The sequence below is a fragment of the Cuculus canorus genome, chromosome 4 (genome assembly GCF_017976375.1).
Source record: "Cuculus canorus isolate bCucCan1 chromosome 4, bCucCan1.pri, whole genome shotgun sequence".
Lineage (NCBI taxonomy): Eukaryota > Metazoa > Chordata > Aves > Cuculiformes > Cuculidae > Cuculus > Cuculus canorus.
In genome coordinates, this window is record NC_071404.1 from 8,898,961 (window position 1) to 8,915,619 (window position 16,659).

The 16,659-nt window shown below is 41.8% G+C and overlaps 1 long non-coding RNA gene across 2 annotated transcripts; it reads left to right on the plus strand.

Annotated features, from left to right (window-relative positions):
• The first annotated feature begins 2,757 nt into the window (after positions 1-2,757).
• On the plus strand, positions 2,758-15,541 carry LOC128851954 (uncharacterized). Of its 2 annotated transcripts, none has more exons than XR_008449475.1 (4): positions 2,758-3,076; positions 13,181-13,393; positions 14,700-14,846; positions 14,942-15,541. It is a non-coding gene; the product is annotated as an uncharacterized LOC128851954 (long non-coding RNA). The 2 variants fall into 2 exon arrangements; XR_008449474.1 differs by having other exon boundaries at positions 15,313-15,541.
• The last annotated feature ends 1,118 nt before the right edge of the window (positions 15,542-16,659 follow it).

Here is a 16,659-nt window from a genome sequence, read left to right on the forward strand (position 1 = left end):
ATGCAAACTTCCGTCTTTGAGAACGGGTGGCTGAAAAAAATCTCCATAGAAAGTTGCTTAAAACGGGAATCTGAAAGAAGGTACAAACTCCGTTTGATGTTTAATCTTCATCATCAACAACAAAGCGTATAGGTCAGGAAATAAGGGTGTATCGGTAAAAATACATACTCCTTGTTCTAGTTGTTTATGTAGAATACTCTTTGTTATATTCAAGAGACATCTGAAAGCACCATGTACTTCAGCTTCTTTAGACTTGTACTCTAATGCACAGCCTGAACAGTGACCTCCTATTCTTCTGTATCATTGCATCAGCACATCTGACTATCAAACACAACATTGTTCTGAAAGTTGTTCTGCCTTAGCCTGACTGATCAGATTTTGCATTAGGCTGTAAATTGGAGGAAGTCAGGGAATATCCCTAAACAAGTTGCCCCAAGTGAGATAGCAGAATAACTGCCAACAGAGCTGAGACCTTCTCCCTGTCTAATCCCTTAGCCACTGGACTGAACAGGCGTGCCTACATGTTGGGTGACTCAACAGCACTGCTATGTAGACAACCCAACTGTGTGCACCAGGGCTTGGAGAACAGCATGGAGAGTTTGCTCTCCTTACTGCTTTTGCAGTCTCCACCCCCTGTTTCAGCTCCTGGGCGTACTTTTTCACGGTGTAGCAGTTCTGGGTTCCCACCTTTCTTCTGTTATCCTTCCTTTCTTCTGTTGCCCTTAGAACCATATTCAATATCAAAATATTGTCACAGCAAATCCACTCCCTGACTTTTGGGGCGAGATGTAAGTACCAAATAAAGTTTGAGTGCATAAAGTTATTACTCAGGAGATTGTCTTTGTAATACAAGAGGCACCACTCCCAGTGGCTGGCATGGAATTAAAAGTAGACTTAAACAAATAACAGTCAAGACAGGAGACATTTCTTGAGAATTAATGACTAGCTGGGAGGAGCTTGTATGGCCAGAGGCAAAGTCAAAGTCATTAACCTCTGCCTGTCACTTAGGAAACGTCCTCTGCTGAAGCTGTTATCGCAGCGTTATAATCTAAAAGATGGAAATAAATATGTAAGTATATATTGGCCTTTATTTTTCATGAGCAATGTGTTGTCTATTAGTATATTCACAGCCGTTTTAGACGACTAATGCCCAGGATATAGCCAACCCAGAGGCAAAATTATCTCTTAGAATTTAATTTGTTCCATAATAATTTCTCACTGAGGAAGCATAATGATGCCACAGACAGAAGCCAGCATATATTAAAGAATAGTTTGCAGAAACATTAAAAAGTTTTAAATTCATTAGACAGCAACTGGATTAAGCCTATGCAATGACATCAATATGTCTCTTTCAGCTGCAAGTATAACACACTCTGCCTTCTTCCCACTATTCAATCATGTGACTGCTCTTGGGTGTCCAGTGGAGATCTCGCAGCCTGCCAGTAGACAGACCCTCTGCTCTGCTGCCCTTGGGACTTGCTCTGGCACCTTGAGTTACTATCAGCTATTCCTGATCCTCCATCAGTGAATTTCATCTGGAGACAATCCGGACAAGGCAAACTCTGGAAGCCACCAAAGTCCTACGTAACCAGAGGCTTGTAAGCTCTATGTCCTAGACCACCATACCAGATGAGGTTCAACTCATGACAAAAGGGTCCAACATAGACAGCAACTTGGATTTGCAAAGCCATAAAGAATTCTTCGGCCATTTTTACTCCAGTGATTTTTTTTTTTTGCTTTTAGCTAAATATTTCAAACCTTACTATCTTTAACATTTCTGAACTTGAAGTTAAGTAGTTATGCAGAAGTGAATTAGTTTCACAGGTCTGGAGTACCTACAGCTTCAGTTTATCTAACCAAACACCGGGAGCACTCAGCTCCTTGAAAGATCACCTGCCTTATGTCTTCTCATCCACAGATTCAACACATGCACTTCTTTTAAGAAACACCTTCATAAAGTAGAGATAAATTGACTCTTCATTTAAGCTGTTTTCTACTTTTCTATATAGAGGCCTAGTTTTGGACACCCAGATTTGAAAACATTAACCTTCACCTACATCTCCAATGAGACAATTTTTGACATAAAGTTGATGTTTTCCTCCAAAAAGGAGGAAACAGCTGTCATGAGGAAATAATTTTGATAGAAAAAAATCTAACCCTGAAAATAATTTCAATGGAATTTTTTCTACCAAGCTAATCATTTGTAAGAGGCAATAAAGAATGAAAGGTGTACTTTACCACCACTTGGACAGATCCAAACTATTTAAATTCATTTAATTTTCTAGTTTATGTCCTAGTGATGCGTAAAACCCTTATTAGTTTGTTTGATAAACAAAGAAATGGTGCTTTTGTTTTTATTGGGTACATTGATTTTTCTCCATGATCTCCAGATTTCCAACCACAAACCTGACTTTTTTTTCAGCTGTTGTCATTATTCTTCTGTTGGTTTGGTGCCCATGGTGAGAGATATAGAACAGAAAGTAAGAAGGGAATTGTTGAAGCCTGATGGGACCAACTGAAATTCAATTATCTACAAAACCCCACGCAATGGCTGTGGGTCCTGTGGGTCATGCAAGGTATGCTGCTGCACGAAACACAAGCAGAAAATATTGGTTAAACTTTTACAGGCTCTGTGAGGCACAGGATCAGGCTAGGTGACTTAACAGCCTTTCCTGTCCTCAAAGGCTGTGACCACAAGCGTACAAAGCAGAGGAATGGTGTCTGTCGCCATGCAGTTGGCATAGAGCTGGCTAGAGATGGAGCAGGAAAGATGAATTTAGACCACTTTTGCACTCTCTCGCTCATGGAGCTGCAAGTCCCCATTAGCTGCAGCACCCATCCTTCTTCCACACCGTCTCAGCCAGAGGCGACTCAGATTGGAGCCTCTACAGCAGCTCAGCTCCCTGTGCTGACTCACCTGCACTGGGATCCCTGAAGTGCCTGAGTCACTCGCTCCACAGCTCCTTCACATGGGAACTGAGGCACAGTAGGGGAACTCCAGCCCAGGTCAGGATCTGCCTTGGGGTTTCCTCTGCTTCGGATCTGCACTTGAACAGGATATGGCCTTCGGTATCTGGTAAGGCTTTGAGGAAGCCCATAGCACCTTGCAGCTGTCAAGGGATGGTCTGCTGTGGAGTAACGCCCGCTGCAACAGCCACAAGTTGTGGTCTCCATGCAGTATTAAATGATGTGAGATGCCAGTGCCTCAGCAGAGGACTTTCTTGCTTTGCAGCTCACTCATGACATAGTCAGGAGAATTGTCTGGTTCAGCATTTGGCTCACAGGGTCTACCAGTGGCCCCAGTGGAAAAGATGTCTACTGGGGCTGCTTGCTGGGGAATGAGGGGATGATGGGGCATCACATTCCAGCTCCTTGGCTAAAACCAAGTGTCTGATGCTCCTCTCTGATGTGGTTTGTACTTTACTAGAAATGCTGTAGCTGCTGGGCCTAAAGCAGCTGTATGGGAAAGAAGGAACTTAAGCCTAGATCATGTGGTTTTGCAACATCAACTCCCCATTCCTGAATTCTCTTACGCATTGTTGAGCACATGTGATTCCTTCTGGAAATCATTAGTGGCTCAGAAGTATGCAGGAATCTCCTGCCTTTTGGGTGAATAACCTGGGCTCTGAGGGACAAGCATTGGAGCTCTGTGAAGGCATCTACACATCATACCAGCACATCATACAGATAGCAGTAGATGGATCATCTCCTGCCTATATACTAAAATTTTGGTTGTGGCTGGATGTTGGTTGCTTTGCAGGTGATTTGCTGATACTTGGCATTGTGCTTCACGGTTTCGATACACCTGCACAGGGATTCTAAGTGCTTGGAAATCAAGAAAGAAGAGACAAGTCGGTTTATGTTACATAGATAGAAATGACTGAATTGAGTCACTAATTTGAGAATCACAGTAATATAATCTGATTTGGGTTAAAATCTAAGGAATATAAATATTGAAGTTCCCCTCAGGCCCTAGACTACTGATAATGAGATGATGAGCACTCAGCAAAGAAATGAAACAGAAGAGAAGCACTAGATAAGAACAGCAATAGGCTTTATGAATAGCAGTAAACACATCTAGACCCATAATGTTTGATTCAGACATGTTCTCTGAATTCATATGTCTCATCAGGGAAATTTTACTCCTTTTCTCTGGTTCAGGCCTCTAACTGAAGCAAATTTAAACAGTACACTTGCTTAGAAATAAAACATGGTTCTTGTATAAAAGTCAGAGTAGGGTGTTGTGAACCATCATGCAATGAGAGGAGACTTTGCTTGCACATGCTTCTTTTGCCAAGATTAATCCATAGTAACAGCCAGTACCCTTACAGTTTTCTTGGAGCATAGTGAGATGAGGCTACATCTGCATTAAAAATTAAATGGCAAGAGCAGTCATAACTTGTAGGCAAGCACAATGAATGAGCAATAATGGGCTAGCCAAGACTGTGAGGACATAAATCTTTCTATCTAAGGTAGCCGAAGGACTTTGTAACTGTATGATTAATGCTTGTGTTTTGGTTGGATTGGAATGCAGTTAAGGATGTTGTGGGTTCACGTCCACTTGCTGCAGGTGGTGAAAACCAGAATGAGCAGGATCCTATGCAGCTCAGAAGCTGTTCTGATTAAAATGGACAAAACATCTACCAGGGCTCCTATACCACGAGACAAGAGAAAAGGGAGACACTGCTTATTGCTGCAGTTGGGAGGTAAAGTGGAACAGCAGTGAAAGTGTTTTCTTGTCTGCCAGCCTCTGTTTGTACTTCTTAATATATTTTTGATGCAACATTCCTCAGCTTGAATTCTCTCTCTCTCACACACATACAAGTGGTTTGTCACGGACATTGCAGTACCTTCAGCAGCAGCTGAAGCTGTCCCACCAGAGCCAGCTCAGGTCCAGCCCAGCTGTGAACCACATGGGAGGTCTGAGGCTGAGGAAAGCAGAACTGGTTTAAATCCAGTCTGCTTGCCATGTACCCAGTTCAATGGCCTCAGGACAACTCTGAGCAACTGCAGCAGTAGTGTTAATAAGATCATCACTAAAGCCTGAGGTCTTGTGTGAGAATCTAGCAAAGGTTGTTCCTCTAAGACAATTGTACCAGTACTTCCTCCCTTTCTTCTTTAATGACAAGATGTTTGGCATACGGCTTATTACAATGGCTAAAGATGAATCAGAGAGAATTTCCTTATCCTTTTAAGACACACACTCAATTAATTATTATAGTTTCATTTTTATCATCCTTAAAAGTCTGGAAATCTCTCTATATAAACATGGACATATTGAGACCATTTATTCACCAGTATTCCCAGAACTAAATTTTGTGTAAAATAAATTAATGTCTATTACCAACAGTAATATTCAATTAGCTGAAAGAAGGCTGTGAATGTTCAGAAAGTACATAAACGTAAAAAATCGATATTCTGATCAATAATGACTGACTGATATGCAACAAGCCATAGCTGTCTTCACATGCTACTGTACTTGCATTTTTCTAGATTATTGATTGATTTTTCCAGAAATTAGTGCAACTATTCAGTGCAAAAACATACTCTGCGCATATGTATGTCACTCATTAAAATCACAGTCAGAAGATCTGCTAGGGAGTCAGCAGGGAGTCTGCTAGAGCTAAGGTGGTAAAAAGAATGGTGAGTTCATTTCAGGTAGAAGTTTCTTTCTCGCTTACTTTCCCTGATTGCTCCTGGGCATCAGATAATTTGGGGTAACAGAACCGTATGTGTCTTGACCCGTTTGAGACTGTAGATGTTTCTTTGCCCAAAGCTTGTCTGAAGCCAATGTAGTAAGATCTGCAGTGCTCAAGTTGCATGGGCTTCGTAGCCTGTGGCCCAGAAGAAACTGGCATCACCCTTGACTGCCTGTATCTTCTCGTCTTGAAGGACAAGATGCCTGTTTCCGTGTGGATCAACTGAATGTGACTTTCAGCATGAGTCCAGAATGAGACTCAAATTCACACATATCAAACTGTTTAGACACTTACAACTCTAATGCGAATCTTTAATTCTTTGAGGGAAATGGATAAAAAGACAATGCAATCAGCTGCTTTACACCAATGTAAGGCGGGAAAATATTTTCCCATTAGCTTCCACCAGAACTACTGCATGTTTTTCTTTCTTCACTGCAGCAGAAGAGGCAATTCTAAAGCACAATCTGTCCAGAAGTCTGCAAAAATGGGAATTTTTAATTCCTCAAAAACCAAGGAGTCATACAGAGTAGAGCTCTTTTTTTGCTCATACATTCCTGATCACTCTGTCCAGTCTGTCACTCTCAAATTTCAACACCTCTCCCTACAAGCATCTCTGTCAAGACTTCAATGTACAGCATTTCCAGGAGTGAAGAAAGAGAAAAATAAAGTGACATCATAAATGTCCTGAACTCTCCTAATGGTGAAAATCTATCCCATTATGTTTTACAGTTACACAAGAGACAAGAGCTATATATCATTATTGAAGTTCTTTATTGACTGTGTAGCACTCAGACAATGGTAGAAACCAGCGGCTTTGTCTTCTGAGCATCAATGACTTGACCTCTGTCACTGATCTTTATAAACCTGTTGTTTTTAGGGCTGTTTTTTCCTTTCTGGCTAGGAGCTAGTGCGGTTTATCATATGAACTGTAAATCTCTTCCAGAAGATGTTCTGACCTCAGGTTAGGAAGTGCCTACTGTGGCTGGAGCCGTGGGCTTAGGCCTCTGCATGACTGACTCGTTTTCTGTTTTGTAGTCTGACCCCCTTGTGGACTGAGAGGTCTTAGGACTCAGCAGCAAGGGAGAACCATGCTTACTTCATGGACTGCCCTTGAACATGTAATTCCTCTTGCTGCAGCACGCCTTGGTGCACTGTGCCACTGGCATGTCATTTCATCCTCCCTGGTCAGCATGGTGTGGGGCTGTGAGCTTACCTTCCCCCATCCCACCTCTCCAGAGATTTTCTCCTGGATGTGATAAGGGAGGTCTTCTCATGCAAATGCTAGAAGGGAGATTCTTGTCTTCTTTCAAGCACAGAGTAGCTGTAGGCACAACCCAAACACTTGTGTGGGGAAGAGTGGGGGATGATCTTTCACACAGATCCTTCAGACTGGATGTCCTTCTGCTGTGCAGATACGTTTAGAAATCAATTGTATGGAGGGGTTTTCCCTGTGCCCTATGAGGAACATTTCCCCACTCCCTTCCAGCTTTGCATGCCTCCTGCTGTTCTGCCTTTTAGCCTCGAGCCTTTAGGTAGTTGGATTCCAGTGGTCTCACCTCTGATCCACTAGGCTCCAAGATACTGAGATAGATACAAATCTCACTGCTTTCAGGGAGTCAGTCCAGGTACAGACTGCTGTGTGTGACAGCAGTATTAGCTAATAGTGCTGAATAGGTAGGGCAGTGATCATGAATTTCTTGCAGCCTCCTTGGGCAAAACAATTTTGCAAAAGAAAAACTTGTAGTTATTATCCTTTCTGGCATCTTCTTGTTTCTTTTTTTATAAGACACCTGTCAAAAATATTTCTGAAGGGCTGCTATAACATGCCAAATTTCTTCATATCTGATGCTTTAAGTTTAACTCTATTTGTCTTGTTTACGAAAACTGACAAGTGATGCAGCCATAATAACGCCAGCAGAAATTGCACAGCAATTTTACTTGGGTTCTTTTCAAGTCAATGGAACTGTTAAATGAGATTGGTACAGTAGAAGGGTTTATAGCAGCCATGAGAAACCAGATAGACTCATATCACAGAGAACCAGTGATAGACTGAGAGTATCACGTACAGAGACATTGTGCCAAGGGGGGATTGGCAGGATAACATAAGTGCATCTTTCAGCTCTGTGGAGCTGTGTCTTACTGTATTTCTGATATGGCTCTCCAGTTATCCCAACAGCTGTCTTTTCCTTTCCTTCTCCAACTCTTCATAAATCTTTCAGTGCCTTATTCTGACAGTAGTCATGCTTGAAGCTTGATGAGGTTTGTTAGGAGTAGTGGGGACCTGGAAACAATGGTCCTTAGTGTTCTCCTTGCACTCCTTAGAGGAGCCCTAGAAAACCTGTGTGTTGGTGGCTATTGCTTTCTTTTGTTAGCTCTGTTTTCTGTCTTTAAAGAAGATGCTTTTGTAGGACCATAACTCACTGCTGAAATAATTATCTTCATAGACGGAGAAACCAACACTTTCCCATATATATGTGAAGTGTTGTTACATATGTTTTAGATAGGACATATTTTTTAACACATATATGGTTACATATACAAGTCCATGTTGGCCACCATCAGGGAGTGAAACAGAAGGTTCAGGAACGAAAAGCATCTTATGCATACTGCTATGTAAGCTCCCATTCTCTCTCAAGCAGACATAAGGAACAGCAGCTCACATAAGGACTTGTTGAGATGTTGCTCTGAAATTCCAGCTGGGATGCAGTCTTTCTCTCCCTGACTGAGTAGACGCTCAGCTCACGCTCAGCTCATTTCTGAAAGCGTGTCCAGCTACCAGGTGGAGCAGTCAGCTAATTTAGCTCCAGCAGTCATATAGACTGATAGACACAATGAAGATGTGAGGAAGGGAAGAGCAGCTGGGCAGTGGACAAGACTATGAGCCTTCCAACTCTCTGGAACATGGTTTGAATTTGATCCAGCCATTCAAAATGATCTTTCATTTCTTGGCAGATGCTCACAAAGTTTCTTAGCTAAGCAAAGAGAGCACAAGTCTTCATTGTACATGGTTAAAGACAGACACTGGTCATTTGATTATTGTTGTTGAGAACATAAATGAGTGCAATGTTGCAAATGCCACTGCAGGAAGTGAGAGGCTCCCCCATGAGGAGGCCTTGGATTCTATTTGTATCCAGAAGCATCCTGAGATGAAATCATAATTCTCTGACTAAGTGACCACCCTCACACTCTGATCTGTGCACTCAGGAGGCTACTAATGAAAGCAAAGCATTTCCTTACCTGCCTACCAATAGATTTTCCTTCTGTATCATCAAGATTTCCTGGTAGATAGATGTGATTTGCAATGATGTTTAGAGATTTTCCTTTGCAAACTTAAGAAAAGTCTGCACATACACTTAATAAATTGCTTTCCATGCCCCAAATAGCTAACAAGGAGAAGCATTTTTCTCCAGACTTTACAGATGGTGAACAGAGGCACAGATAAACTACACAAGTTACTTGTAGCTATTTTGGAAGTCTGTGACAGAGCCAGGCCTTGAACTGAAATCTCTGGTGTCCCTGGGCCAGACTGCAACCACAGTCTGGCCTTTCCCTCTGAAGGTACATATTTGTGGAGTTTTAAGGTCAGAGGAATGATCACCTTATCTGCCTGACCTCTGTGTCAAGTCCAAGAATTTCTTTGATCAAAGCACTTTTACAGGATAGAATCCAATCTTGATTTGAAGACACCAGGACATAGGGAATAATTTTACAACTTCCCTCTGTACTCTGTCCTGATGGTTAATCATCTTTTCTGCTAACTTATTTTTCATATGAATGAGTCTGGCTTTAATTTGGTTCCTGTGATGCTTCTTTTCTGCTAGATTAAAGGGCCCTTAACTATCTGTGTTTTCTTCCTCTCCTCTTCACAGACAATATTTTCATATATCCGGAAAAGCAGTTAGGTTGACAGGTTCCTTGCTGCTGAAGCCTGGGGTTGTTGTTCTTACACCTTGTGCCTGGTCTGTCTTTGGTATCTCCCTCCTTTTCTTTTTCCTAATGCAATAATTAGAAAGATTTAAAGAAAACTGAGAGGGGGAAAATGAAGGAAGTCAGCAAGCAATATTCTTGACCTCCAGGCGCAGTGAGGAACATGTAGCCAAACCAAGAGAACTGACAGTGCTGATGCCAAATTCTACTCTCATTCACATATCGAGTGATACCATTTGAAATTTTCTTCTGCCAGGTATTGCTGTAGGGACCTACCTTACATTAAATCGGAATAGCAGCAGAATGTCTGCTGCCAGGTACTGATTATGTGGGATTCCAAATCTGGATTTGACAAACCAGTGTTGCAAAGAGGCTTCTCCCTCAGTTTTCAGAATATGCTGTAGTCTATTTCTGATAAGAAGAAAGTCCCAGGACCACAGATCTCATCTATTTCCCATTTCATGAAGCCTGAACTTGACATCATACCATTGATACCACGTGACCAATGTTTTCTTGTGGTCTTGGTGGACACCATATAAGTGGCATTAGAATTATATGAACAAGCAGTTGGAAAAATGGCTGGGAAGAACCATGAAGGTGAAAAAATGTTGGAACTTAATCATAAGTTGTATTTTTCTTTATGACGCACATGTTAAGTGTCCAGGGCATTAAATAGACTCATCTTCCTATTAAGATATTATCTAGTTTGTGGTGATAACCTGTGGTTTGTGTTTGTAGTGTCTAAGGCCTTTGACTCTGTCCAGAAAATAACGCAGATCTATAGCTTTAGAGAAAATCCTCTGCTTTGTCTGTGACCATTAATCTGTGTGTGAGTACGTAGACCACTAACACAATCAAAGTCTGAAAACAGAACACAACGGTGAGAGATGAGTCAATATTGATTAACCACAGTTAAAAACAAAGGTGTGATGTTATCAGACCTTCAGAGAAAAAGCCAGAAATATCAGAAGACATAAATCCTTAAGAGGAAGAGTAGACAGGAGGAAGAAACAGGAGTTCATAAGGGTCAAGGCTTAGCCTGTCCCAAGGCACAAGAGAGCAACCAATTAACAGCTGCCCATCCAGCAGAAACTCACTGAGGGGAATACAGTGCAACAGTACGTGGTAAATATTATTAATGCTTAGCGTACTAGCAAGTTAGTCACAATCTGGGGAGCTGCAAATAAGCCTCAATCTCTCCCAAAATGTGTGTTTTATCCATGACGAGTTATTTTGTGTTTGTAAGTTGCATAGTGTTTTCAAGCCTGGTGAAAAGCACTCAAAGAAATGTGACACAAAGATTTGAGGGTTATTTAACAGGCCTAGTGAAGTGGAAGAGGGTAAATGTCCGTTTTCTTCAGCAAAACCTTAAGAATAATTTTTAATAACATCATAAAATACAGTGGTTTGGAAAGGACTTTTACAGGTCATCTAGTCAAACGCCCCTGCAAGAGCAGGGACATCTTTAATTAGATCAGGTTGCTCAGAGCCCCATCCGACCTGACCTTGAATGTTTCCATGGATGGTGCTTCCACTGCCTTGCTGAGCAACCCGTTCCAGTGTTTTGTCACTTTCATTGTAAAAAAATTATTCCTTATATCCAGTTTAAATCTACCCTCCATTAGTTTCAAACCATTACCCCTTCTCCTTTTCTTGCACTCCCTGATAAAGAGCCCCTCCTCTTTTTTCCTATGGGCCACCTTTAAATACTGGAAGGCCACTATAAGGTCTCCCTGCAGCCTTCTCTTCTCCAGGCTGAACAACCCCAACTCTCTCAGCCTGTCCTCACAAGGTGCTTCAGCCCTATCATTTTTGTGGCTTTCTTCTGGAACCATTCCAACAGCTCCATGTTCTTCCTGTGCTGAGGGCCCCAGAGCTGGATGCTGTACTCCAGATGAGATCTTACAAGAGCTGAGTAGAGTGACAGAATCATCTCCCTTGACCTGCTGGCCACTATTCTTTTGATGCAGCCCAGGATACAGTCAGCTTTTGGGCAATGCATGCGCGTTGTTAGCTCACGTCCAACTTTTTGTCCACCAGTATCCCCAGGTCCTTCTCTGCAGGGCAAATTTTTTTTCATGAGGCTCATGTTTTCCACCTTTTTTAAGGAGCAGAATTATTATTAATAATAGCCTTTGCCAACTGCATTTCCAGCCTGCATTCCACCCCATGAACACAACTATTCCCACTAGTTCACTGTCCCTAGCAGTTCAACTCCAGTGTGCTGAGTCTGTGACCCAGCCCAATATGTCTCAACTGGGACCAAAATAAAGTAAGATCTAGCAGCTATCCACCAACAACGGAAGGATGCAAAGTCTACAGAGAAAGGGAAATGAAATGGAGGTGGTGAAGTTTCCTTGTTTTCACTCATTTCCTTGATTTTTCTTCTGAACTATTTGTGGTAGAGCCTGTTGTTTTCACTGCCAACAGCCTTTACAGTTCAAGGTGACATGAATGGTGAGTCTACAACCTTGTCTGCTGCACAAGAATAAGATAAGCTTTTTTTTCCAGCCACTCCTGACTTTAATGTGTTTTATTTTCATCCTGCTGCACTTTCTGATCTCATTGCTGTCTATAGGTTGCATCAAGGGGTGCTTGCTCATGGCAGTCTTGAGTCTGGGACAAAACTCAGGCTGCAGGGCAGGTTTCTCAGAAGACATCTGATCCGTGTTACAGCTGCAAGTGCAAAAAATTGAATCCCAGAGAAAGCAGGTCGGAAAGCAAAACTTCAACCCCTTGTTTCCTCAGGGGAAAAACATGACTATTGGCTGCAGCAGTGCAGCATTACCTTTGTGATTACAAATTTAAAGTGTCAGTAGTTGAACCTGGTACTTTATGAAGCATGATCTAACAAAATTCCCAAATCAGCTAGCTGAGAAGTAGATAAACCTATACTTCATTGCACAAGAAGAGCTTCTCTGTTGTGTATGACTACTACAAAGCCTGTTATCACTCAGTCTTTGCTCTTCTTATCTGTCAAAGTCACCTCTCACAGGCTTAGGTCAGGTTTTCCTTTTCTTGCATAGTGTGTGCTTATATAGAAAGGACTTGCAGAATTCAGGCCTCTATAGGACACGTGTTGCTGGAAAACCATTCCATGCATTAGAAACATTATTAATAGGGACCTTTTCCCCTCTCCTTTTCTTTCCCTCCATTTTTTAAATCTAAAGCAAACATGGGTAAAAAATAAGAGGTAAAAGAGCAGATAAACCAAGAACCCTTGAAATCTTAGCAGGAAAACCATGAAAGCACCCACAGCTCTAGAATGTTCCCAAAGCCTCTAGTATATTTTACTGTCTACTAATGCTATAACCAATGTGATTTTTATTGGCTGAAAATAGGGAAATAATGTTAGGAAAGTAGCTATACTGACTTCAGGAAACAAAAAACAAAAATTAAAAGATACAGGAAATTGTTCCCCTAAAACAATGCATTTCTGATCCAATTTCTGTTTCTGTGGTTATCTTGTTATCAGACAGATGAAACCTATCATCTGCAAAAACTGGTTTATTCTTCAAGGGGGAAGCAGTTCTCTCTTGTTCTGTGTTTTTCAGGCATCGGGTGGAAAATGCAGCAGATGCTTGTTGCCCTGAATAGGAAAACCAGAGCTGGAGCTGAGGTGGTGCTTCCAGCATGGAGCAGAGTGCACAGGAGGCAAATGTGCAGGGGACTTCAGCTTAGATTCAACAAGATACATCTTATGCTTAACCTTAAGCAAAATTGTTACTTCAGCAAGACTATTCACAGGCTCCAAGATGAACATAAACGTAAGTACCTCAGATGCAGGAGGCTGGGTTGTAGAAAAATAGGATTACAATTTGAACGGCTGAGGTGAAAAATACATGAAGAGTAAATAAAGTCATTCAGTGAAAGTTTTGAGTAGATTTTGCCTACTCAGTAAAATTGGCTTTGGAGAAATCTTCTTAAAAGTGCCTCTGGTTTTAGGTATCTTATTGCTGTGCGTTTATTTCTTGGTTTGAAATCCAGCAGCCAAAATCAGAGGGGCTTTGTAGGATTTAGGAGTAAGAAAAGATTGCAAGGTATTCTGGAACAGCAGGTGTAGCCCTTGTTGGAGACAGGAGTTTAAGATCAAATAATCTACATTTCTGTAATAACCTGTGTTCTCACATGTGTTTCAGTGTGTCTTTTAAGAGTCCAGAAGCCTTTTTAAAATAGCTTTCACTGCTCCCTTTGAGGAGAAATAAAAGAAACACTTATAGCCATGACTGCACAAATTATCAATAGATTTAAATGGAAGTGGTGGGCCAAGCTCAGAGCTGTCATCTAAGATGGAATTTAGACTTTTGCTCATGCTGATAGAGGGTCTATCCTTTGGGGTTTGCTTTGTGTGACATCAAGTCCTTCCTGGGGACGTTCAATAAACCTGGAGAGGGACTTTTTATAAAAGGCATGTAGTGATAGAACTAGGGGGAACGCCTATAAATTAGAGAGGGGCAGATTTAGACTAGACATAAGAAGGAATTTCTTCACAATGAAGGGGGTGAGGCACTGGCACATGTTACCCAGGGAAGCTATGGCTGCCCCATCCCTGGAGGTGTTCAAGGCCAGGTTGGATGGTGCTTTGAGCAGTCTGATCTAGTGGGAGGTGTCCCTGCCTATGGCAAAGAGGTTGGAATTAGATGATCTTTAAGGTTGCTTTGAGCTCAAACCATTCAATGATTCTATGATTCTATACATAAGGGAATAGCAGCAAGTGAGGGGAACATTTCATTGTAAATTATACAGGAGAAAACAGAAAGAAGAGATGTGAGTACCACCCCAGTACAGGGGTCAATTAAATTAATATACACTTAAAGTTTACTTCTTTGTGGAATTCATGTAAGCATTGGTTCCTTTGGATAAGGAGGAAATCTAAGCAAACACAATGCCATGTTATGGGTTCACTTTCCATTAAGACAGTGCTGCCCTACCGAGTAAAAGGAGATCAACATTCACCCTGTATTAATCAAAAACACATTAGAATCTGACCCAATATCTGCACAGATAAAACCAACGTTAATACCCTGTGCAGAAACACATCCTAATTTAGGCCTCTTCTTTTATTAATTCCAGCAGTTTTGCTGGGGAACACAAAATCACATCATAAAATCCTCCGGGTAACAAAAGCTCACAGCTCCGTCTGAAGCAGGGAAGATGAGGAGGTTACAGGAGGACACAGAGAAGCCAAAGGAGGTCACTGGATGAGTCATTCGCACTCAGGTATTCACAGCTACCATTTCCTGGTTCCCATCACTAGATAACACTTGTCTTAGCACATTATGCCCAGGTTTCTAAGATTTTATTTTAAAAGCCAGAGTGAAGACTTCGGATGATCACAGATTACCAACCACGCTCTCCAGTTCAAAGATACACACAACCCAATGAACTCCTGCTGAATATCCCCGCCCTGTGTTGCTTTTCCTTGCTATCAATATGAGTCTGACATGATATGGTGTTAAATGAAATCAGGATAACAGCAGCCATGGGAGGTCAATAAATTTGTGTGGTATATAATCAAGTATGTGCCTCGCACAGGTAGATTCTCGCTTTATGAGATCGTGGGAGTTAACTTTCATTTAGCAAAAATAAGTATTCAGCCAACTGAGGCCCTGCTCTTTTACATACAAATAGGCTCTTCTGTTCATCTGTATTCTATAAAGGCTTGTTATTCTTCCGTGTTTATCAGATCTGCGATATTGAGGAGAACAGAAAACGTGTGTGATATCCGCCAGCTGGATTCCATCTGTCTTTTCTCTGTGGAGATGGAGTTTCAAAGGCTACATCCTATCTACCCTCACACCCTCTCCTGACATGAGAGGCTAAGTGTAAAGTTTGGCCAAAGTGATGGAAAAACAATATCTCTTTTGTACATCACAACAATTTTCCTACCTACACAAAAGTGGCATTCTTCTTGTTCTGGCACGCATGATGTATTGTTGCACTGTATCACAACTTTCCTATTAAATAAAAGGAGTCTGGCCAAAATGATTTCAGAGAAAGTACTTTTGGGGATTTTTTTTTACTTGGACTCTGTGCATGGATGTGTTTATTTCACATGCTGGAGCAGGGACAGGAAAATTGTGATTGACAAGTAAAAGTACTGTTTGATTACAATAGAGGATATGGCCTCATAGAATTTGGGAAGGCAGGGAAGGAGTGGCAACACCTACCTGAATAAATGCTACTCTTGATGGAACTGAGGCTTTGCCATTCACTCACCACAAGTCCTAAGGGACCGAGGAATCTAAGTTTCTCAGGATAATACCCAGGATGGAGCAACAATATTGCAAATCAGCAAGACTCAGTTCAGTTCAGTTTTCTTGCCCTAATGCAAAAAGCTCTCTGTTCTATGGGTCCAGCATTTCTGGTAAGGTGCAAGCCACATCAAAGAGGAGCAAGAGACACCCCAGTGTTAGCTAAGGAGCTGGGTGGTGTTGCTCCATCCATTCATTTCCCCGCAAGCAGCATGGAGCAGCCATCCTTTCCCACCAGAGCCACTGTCCTCCTAAAGTGCAGAGTACTGAAACCTGTGATAGGCTAGGGCTGGTGCCCGAGACCCCAAGAGTCCTTCATGAGCCTCCTCTTTCTCCTTGATGTGAAACAGATGTACTTGCCCAGCAGTTCATGGAGCAAGGAGGGAGCAGGAGCCAGCATAGACATTTGGCTCCAGACCTCTCCAGAAACTCATCTTTTACCACACCTGTGGATTTTCCATTTACCTTTGCAAAGTTTTTGTTAACTTTCCCATTATCCCAACATTGTAAGTATGCATTCTTTCATATATTTCAAGGACGAAGGTACTTGTTGCATGGGTCAGATGTATAACAGGAGTACTCTGACTTTGGCCAGCACAACCGAATTTCTTCACGTTATTTTCGTGGGCACATACATTCTTTGATGATTGACCAGATAACATCAGGTACAAGCCCAGACATATCGCCGCACAGACAGTTAGTGGACTGCATACAAGCACAAAGGCCTTTTATACTTGTAAATTCATCTATGGATATTGCTAACTCTGCCTTGGTCCATA